At 37.6% G+C, this 9,095-nt stretch overlaps 1 protein-coding gene across 5 annotated transcripts in view; it reads right to left on the bottom strand.

The window, feature by feature from the left end:
- The window catches only part of MEIS2 (Meis homeobox 2), a 175,132-nt gene that overhangs the window by 64,328 nt on the left and 101,709 nt on the right, over window positions 1-9,095 (bottom strand). The window lies entirely within an intron of this gene.

The following is a 9,095-nucleotide window of genomic DNA, read 5'->3' as shown; positions in this document are numbered from 1 at the left end:
AAACCCTATACGCCTACTGTGCACATAATCAATATGCTCAATCGTGATAGGCAGGAGAGGCTTTTGGAGATCATTAATTTACATATAACCCCCAGAGAGCTGCCTAAGTAGGGTTTGAATAGGCATTAAATTAAATATGCATATGCTTTAAATGCACATCATTCATTATACAGCAAAATGAAACTTTCAGGGTTTTTTGATGCTGCTGACAGATCACAACACCTAAACACCTCAAATCAAACTGTTTTTCTCTTGCACTGGCATTACATTGTAATGCAGAAACCTCTCATACCTCTACTTCAATACATTTTTTCTCATGTGTTTCCAATACCTTACCTACTATTCTGTAAAAGACACAAATAATCAGTCATCTGGAATTAGTTTTTTAAGAAGGCTGAATATTTAATTTTCCATTATCTACACTTTTAAAAGCAAGCACTGTTTAATGCCATTGACAAATTGGCATTTAGCAAAGCAACATCACAGCAAAAAGGGTTAAAGAGATCTGTATTAATATAGAAGTCAAGCTTTTAATATTCTGCAAATATTAACAAAGAAAGATGATAATGTTGAGTTAATATGGGTTAAGGATAAAATGAAAATAAATTTTTCTGATTGCTAAGTGTTGACACTTTTTTGGCTAGGCCCGCAGCCTTTTCTTGAAGGCTGTGTAATTACAGAAGGCTTTTCCCCTCCTTCCCCCTCCTGCTTCTAGCCCACATTAGTAATGACCCCTTCACTGCTTCAAAAACCACTAATAGTCTTCAGCAAAGGCAAGAAAAATGAACAGGATAAATTGGAATCCACAGTCAGTAATTTGCATCATATGAGGCTGCTTTGGCCACTCACACTCATTCCTGGCCATCAATCGTGCGCTGTCAGGTGCTGCACTCTGCCACCATGATAAATACTCCTCCTAACACTCTGATTCGTCCAAACAATGTAATTGTCCTCTATTCTCCTCTTGGTAATGGAGATAATGAATGACTGCACAAACAAGAAGGATTGCTCATCACAGACACAGGGGTGGCTTCAAACCGAAAAGCCCCGAGTACAAATTTTAATTGACTGAAAACACAGGTTGAAAGAAAAGAAATCCTGTCTTCCATTTCCAGGCTCCGAGACAATCACTTCTGAGCGTTCCCCTTTTGGTTTGGGGGGCAGGTTTTTTATCTTGAATGTGGGCCCCCCAAAACGGGTAAAATGAGACTGTAGAAAATCCTGCCGTTGGAAAGCAGCCATAGAAATGCTGTCCAGTATGCAATTCATGTAAAACAACTCCTCACTTTAATTGTGTTTAATCCCAAACTGCGAGGAGCTGGTGTTACGAAAAAAAACCAAAACCACACCTCCTCCAAATGGAAACAGTTCCATCCGGTTAAATACTTATCGTACTGCGAGGAATAGTATGTTTTTAAAATTTCAGTCGAAATATAACCACGCATAAAGCGAATTGCGTTCAACAGCACAGAGCGTGATGGAAATCAGTGAGCCTACTCAGTGTGATAGCCATCCTGGAGCTATTAAAACATTTGAAAATTGGTACACACAAGATCAACAAACACTTAAAAGCTGAGATCTTATCAAAATTCACCTTGCACAGATGGCTTTTATTATTTCTAATTAAGAGTGAGGGACAATAGCACAACAACTCTAACTTATTTAAATAATGTTCTACATTTTGGGGAAGAGAGAGAACTGGTGTTGTTTTCTGTTGATTTCCCCCCCCCCTTCAACATCAGCGATTCTTCAGCTTTTAAATGTGAAGTGGACTGTTTATCTGAAAGTGTGCTGGCAGACTGCCACCATATTTCTAAGATTAAAGAAAGGATTGAAAACAATCAGCTTTCCGAGGAACTGAAACCACGACAATATGTTTCTGATTAATTTACAAATATATGTATATATTTAAGGCTAAACTACAGAACCAGAAAATTCCTACTAGTTAGTCTATCACAGGCATTCTTACACTTTATTAGAACAGACATCATATTGAAATAATAAGCATGGGAGGCCTTAGTTTCTTCTTTGATCTATATTACTAAATGTCTGACTGGTTCAGTTTTAAAATAAACTTTGGTATGTTTGCACTTGAAAACTGGAAAAAGACCGCAAGTAATAATTTGTTGTCAGTTTCCATATTCTCTAACTAAAAACTATAGTTTAGTCTGTACACTGCTGGATGCCAGGCGATGTTAGCCCAGTCACCCCTGCAGTGGCTAAACTTTCTCGTAGGAATATATGCTCCAGTATGGGAGCAATGACGATAGGTCGCTTCGTCAGCATGGAACTAGCTGAAATGAATTAAAGGTACAGGTCACAGCTTTCTGTGCTCTCCGACTCTCTTGCAGGCTAGTGTCATCACAGCCTTAAATACACAGGCATATACGGGAGAAGGGTACAGCGGAGCTCCTTTTTCTCCGAGCATCCAAGGATCGTGATTTCATGCCAAATGCATCACAAACGTGAAGGCAGGATTTTTAAGCTCTTTAATGATGGCTCTTCAGTGTTGTCCCATGTGATTTTAAAGTATTTTTCCTGTATAAATGTTGTAGATTTTTTTTTCCAGTAAATCAAATTATAACAAACAGCGATGTTTAAGTGCCATCTATGATCAGCGTAGTTGGATTTGGTTTTAGACTTGGGAGTTTATGTATATATAGGTAATAATTTTACTCAGACTGAGGTAGAGGTTATAAAATTTCATATAAGATTAGTTTATTTTCTTATTTAGAAAGTTGAATTCAAAGGGGGGAACACAGACGGGAGTTTCTGATCAGGAGGTGAAAGAATCTAAATTATTCACCCCTAAAAAGCACAATGAATACAAAATGTTATGGATTGTTACTAATGGCAGGATTAAAGAATACACTGACATCCTTTAACTTTTCTCAGCCTATTAAAAGCATTCCTTAACTGTCTGTTTAAACACGAATCTCAGTAACAAATGAGTTAACATTCATAAAAAAGGAAAAAGCTTTGAAAATCTCACCACCTCTAAAAATTCCCATTCTACTGAGCATATCTCATCACTTTATTGCCAAGGTAACCATGGGTATCTCATGAACTCTTCGGTGCTACTGGATGGTCAAATACAAGTGCCACAAAACACTTAGTTCCCTATCTACAGCCGATAAGGCCATGCTTCAGACACAGAACTAAGCTCCAAAATGGATGCCCTTCTGATTCTATGTGATGACTGCAACGCATTTAGGAAGGAGAGAAACCACTTACATTCCAGAAGTTTCAAAATTCAACAGCAACAGAAAGTGCTATGAGCATATTTCCCTGACAGACTATGCGTTGGTAGGGTCTCCGTTTAAGTCGTGGTCCTAGCTACCTACGATGTCACCCGTCTCATCACATCGCAAGCTTTTCGATCTCTTAGCTATAGAATACCACCCTAAAGGGTGAAGGAGAAGAAGGACCTTCACATACAGAACCGCAGAACCAAGATTACCAAGCATGTTTTCAGAAAAGACATGGGGTATCTCTTGAACCAAAAGCTTTTCATACTTTCATTAAAGCTTACCTGTTCGGTCTAGCTCTCCTAGAATGAATATCCTTCCCTGTGATGCACATACATCCTGCCAGACACATTGCAGTAGTTCTCAAGCACTGATGCTAACCTTTTGAGCAGTAAGACTGGTATTATGTCTCTGTTAATTCCTAGAGAAGACCACCCATATCAAAAATGGTGAGCACAAAATAAAGCGCCTGGGCAGACATGCTGAGCTGGAGAATCGGAGTTGCCGTGGATGATCTAGCACCAAACACACCAGCACTCAGTAGCCCTGGGGTTTCCCTATCAATGAAGGACAGCCAAACCTACTCCTGGATAGCGTAGAGCATATTTGAACCATATTCTGCTAGTCAAGCTGAAGCAAGGAGAAACTGAAAAGCAAAACTAGAATAGATATGGTCCAAGGGCCTAGACACCCCATCTCTACCACATTTCTAACTCTTGCTGGTCTGATGAACAAAAGACCAGGAGGACCCACTTTTCTGTATTTTGCCACTTGAAAGACATCAGGTAACACATTCAAAGAGACAAGATGATGTGCTAAGGAAGTTCAATATACATGAGAGGGTTGCTGAGGACATATGGCTGCTTTTAGACACAACAAAAAAGAAAGATGACCAGCTGTGTGGATTGCAGAATGAAAGCTCGTGAAGCACATTTACAGGAAAAAAAATAGATGTTCTAAGGAAGGGAAGAAGGATGCTTAATAAAGTAATAACATGCAGTGTTGTGGTAAAAAAATTTCCACTGCATTGGGAACAGAACAATGACAGAGAACTGTATTCTCCAGTGCTGTGAGAAGAAAACGTTTTGTAAGCTTTTGTACAAAATTTTTCCCCAGAATATTTTCCTTCAAGTAAATTGAAAGGATGATGAGTAGTCTGAACAGTGGTTTTGAATATGGTGAGTATTCACATGGACAAGAAGGGTGACAATGAGGATTATCACTCATCAGATACAATTTGGCTCTATTTTCTGGGAAGAACTGGAGTTTCTGATGAAAATGTTAATATATTACTGTTGTCTCCATTTCCAACAAATTTTCAGAGGTTTGAACAAAAATTTCAGAGGTTTGATACATAAGAATAAACGGACACTTTTTCAGAATTTTCGGGTAGTGATTTCCCTGAAAGTCGGATAAATAATGGGGTGGTCTGACATAAGGAATGTAGAAAAGAATCTATAGAGAAAACAAAGGAATATCTGACAGGGATAGTAGGAAACTTAATGGTGTACTTTGTGGCTAGCAACTAATAATAACAATAAAAAAATGCAGCAATTAGTGCTTTATAGGAAAATATTAAGGTTGCTATACTCAGAGGAGTATAAAGTGAGCTGACATAACCAGAAATAGTTCTGTTACATTTGTGTGACAGAATGACTTACAGAAGAGAGAGGCATTCAAAGTTAGACTTAGATTTTGCCCGTAGATTAAAAAGAGGTAACTTTGGTAGCTATGGAAAAGATGAAATGATAGAAAAGATTTTAAAAATGCGTTTTAGATAACGAGGAAGTACTGGAGAGAGGAACGGTGATATTGGAAAGATGGTTTTCAGGTCAGTCTCCAGGCATAAAGCACAATGACTAGTAATAAAACCAAACAGTATTACAGAGATTTTCTTCTCCTAGATATTATATGATATCTCCTAGATGGTTGGATATAAAATCCTACTTCCATTGAGCCAGTGAGAGTTTTGCCATTATCTTCTTTAGAATTTGATTTGGAGCCTAATTTAAGAAACTTAACCTTTGAGTAAACATACGGAAATGTTAGTTTAATCTTCTGAAATACAAAATCTGTATTACAGACAAATATTGAAGAGTTTTCTGTAATATTTTACAACTATTGTAGGAAAAGACTGAAAAGACAACACGGAATGCATCTGTAGAACAAATTGATATACCCCAACAGGGACTAAAATTAAAGACACTAGTTGTAGACCAAAACCTGTGCTGAAGCCAACACAGAGAGAGTCTTTCAAACCACTAACCAATCAGTATGGTAAAGTAGTCTCAGAAGTAATGAAGGCAAAAAAAATTTACTGTAAACGTTGAAGTAAAAATCATATTGAGAAGGTCCTAAAGTGATGAACAGAATTAAAGCGTAAGACAGAAATAATACTTTTTAATAGTCCTCTCTCTTATTTAGAATGAAGTGTCTCATCAAGTTCTGCTTCGTTAATCCCTTAAGAGAGAGCTGGAGCAAAGATGGCGGGTGAGAACACCTTACTTAATGAAGAAAATAATCAGCGCTACTAAAAATAGTGTCCCTTTCGTTAACATCAAGATGCAGAGCTGGGTCCCTCTTAATGGGGTAATAGAATGGAACCGTCTGGTGAGCCCTAGATTTTTCCTTCTCCAAAATGTGGAGCTTTACCTGTTGGCAAGCTTATAAAAACTCTTTATGCTACAGATCAGCCCCACCAGCACGATTTGGAGGTAAATATCCATTCTTTACCCTATTCAGCCACTGGTTTTGAGGTAAGATACTCCAAAAAAAAGGGTTGTTGCAAATATCAGATCCAGGTATGAGACAGTTATCAAATTTTGAATGTATTTGTCTCCACAATGTTTTTTCAGGCTTACCTAGATTAGTGGCTATGACTGAGGCAGATGATCCCTTCATGTCAGATCTTTTTACTTAGCCTTTCCAATTTGGAGTAGGAATTTGTGAGTCATATGGACTCGTTTAGGAAGGGAACCAACATTAAATATGAAACAGTGGTACCCACACAGTACAGCTATAGCTGTCTTTGAAGGTGCAGCCATCTCACTAATATTTTTTTCAAGATTCAGTAAGATGAAGAACCTCAGATTGTGTGTTTGAAAAGTTCAGGACCACATAAGGATTTTCACAAATCTGGCCCCAAACAATCCCGGTGCCTTGCCTTGCAATACACCCAGGGAATCAGTTCCTACAGGGCTGATTTAATTGAATTTGAACCTCTATCTAACCTACCGGAGCTGGTTCTTTTTTGATTGCCCTAAACCAAATTTTTACAGAAAATAGTTTACAAATGCATCATGAAAGAATACAGGATTCACAAAGCCATAAAGATAAAGCTCAGTTTCTTTTTTTTTTTCTCTGTAGACAGGACTTACAATTGATAGGGGAAAAAATGTCCACTATGAACGATAATAGACAAGGAACTAGTGTATTCATTCAGTAGCTGGCTACCGTTAGCTGGGATAGAGAACTGCATAAATCAAAGATTGAAGGAAACATAGAAAAGGGATTAGATAACATGTAGACGAGAACAAATATGGCTGTGAAAATATTAGATATCTTAAATACCCAAGAAACATTATACCCAAGAAATTCCCAAGCAATATTTTCTTAATTATTTAAAAGGAAAGGAAGATTCAAAATGAATCAGTTGTAAACATGTGAAAGTCCAGAAGTACAAGTGTTAAATACTTCTCTATCCTGTAAAAGAGTACATAACATATTGTGGACTGTTTAGTGAAGTATCCATTGCTGAATGTCCAGACAGTTTTCTGAACTTCAGCAATACATTGAAAAGCCCAATTTAATGAGGAAGGCAACATGGATTTATGACAGCAAGGTCTTTCTTAATTAACTTGCTAGTGTTGTTAAATAATGTTATCATGGGAGCAGAGGAATGGAAATGCCATAGATATTATCTCTTTCAGTTTTATTACAGCACTTGATATAATTTCAGATTAAAGACTATAAAGTAGAAAAACGTCTCATAAACAAGTAACAACAAGTGGTGGGTTAAGCTGACTAGTGAGGAGACTCTTCTTGCTTTCATATGTAATTGAGTTAGGCAACAATATCAGATAAAGCTAGAAATACAAAAGATTCATGCACTGTTAGGCATGAAAGGTATGCTAAAGGGCCAACCTACTACCCCACAAAAGCAAGAGAAGTTCTCTGTGGACTTCAATGGGAGCTGGACTGTAAATTTATTAGCCTTTACCGATTAATATAGAAAGCTATTTTTCTTGAGATGCAGATGCCGTTATGCAAATTGTGAAAAAAATGGTGCAGAAAAAGATGTAACTGATGTTTTCTGAAACATCTGGGTATAACACAGGAGCGAAAGTATCTACAGGCACAAAAGTGTCTGTCATTATCTCCCTCACCATCACCTTTCGTTTAATCCCTGATTCTTTGGTTTCTGCTACTCTGTGGATCTCAGGCTCATCTTTTGCTTCTGCTTTAATTCAGAGCTATTGCGCATCCACCAGGCTAAATAAAATGAACAAAGTTCAATAGCGCATCTTATATTTCTTACTTTAACACACAGGTGGAGTAAGGAAGGCTAATCATATCACAAATGTTACGCTAAATACTTTGAGGCCTGTAGACTATAGGCACAAGTCAAGTCACAAGTATGGAGATTAAAATCTACTCTGCATTTGATGTGAATTAGGGGCTGATGCTGCAAACACTGCGATACATCTATCCTTAAGGAAAAGCTAAGCTACCCAGAACTGATTTCTTCACCATCAGAACTTACAAACCAAGAGAACGGTGCAACTGCTGTTGAAAACTAATGCTATGATTTAATCTGCATTTTGTTAGAAACTGAAAGTTTCTACCTGAAAGATTTTTTTAACATATTTCGTGCCATATCCTGGCAGTAATACTTACACAGTGCTATTGAGCAGCACGTTCTTCCGTGTAAGAACCCTTTGAATTTCGTTGGGTTGCGCGCAGAATAAAACACTAATCAGTGTAAGTAAGGTCTGGCTCTGAGTCTGGCTCATAGACAGAGGACCAGAGAGAGAACTTTGTTTTGGTTATTCTCTAAGTAGGAGACTTTGAATTTCCTTTTTACCTAAGCTACATCTGCTGAGCTAGTTTATTACAAAAGAAATGGGAACTATGGCAATACATAGCTCCAAGAGTCTCCCATTCATACCATAAATATGTGAGGCCATGGCTCTGGGCAAGCTTTTCAACACATTCAGTAGCAGGATTTGATAGAATGCAACAGCTAGCTCTCATTGCACCTCTTAATTTGCTTGCTGGAACTTGGCAATTTACCTTTCAAGAGCCACAGACCAAGTGGATATCTGTTTGGCACACACAAAAGTTCTTTTCAGGGATCTAGTGAAAGGGTAAGGTATGGTCTGCAGCTTAATGAAGTTATAAGCTAGTGACATATCTTGCCAGAAAATATTCATGACCTACTAAAGGGAAAAAAAAACCTAGTCATCACAAAATAAGGGATTATGTTTTAATTTTTAGTACACATAGCTTAATTTGTACTTAGATGGTTTTATTTTTACATATAGGCATATATATATATATATACACTAAATTTGCAAAGCAAAGGCAATGGCTGCCACAACTTTTGTAGTACAAAGACACCACGTTAATAACAAAACCCTGAACCATTCATAGTTAAGACCAGGTTTGCTGAAGAGTTCATTCAAGTTTTGGCAAACGTTGCAAGACTTCTGGGTGCAGTGCTGCAACTTATGTTTTCATGTGGCAGCTAGGTGAAACTGCTGTGGTTCAGGCTGTCTCACCTTGTCTGAACTCAAAACCTCAAAGATGAACTCTAAGGCATGAATTTACATAGATTTACAAACATTT

The sequence above is a fragment of the Phalacrocorax carbo genome, chromosome 9 (assembly GCF_963921805.1).
Source record: "Phalacrocorax carbo chromosome 9, bPhaCar2.1, whole genome shotgun sequence".
Classification (NCBI taxonomy): Eukaryota; Metazoa; Chordata; class Aves; order Suliformes; family Phalacrocoracidae; genus Phalacrocorax; species Phalacrocorax carbo.
Note: the sequence above shows the minus strand (reverse complement) of the source record. Positions and strands in the feature narration are given on the sequence as shown.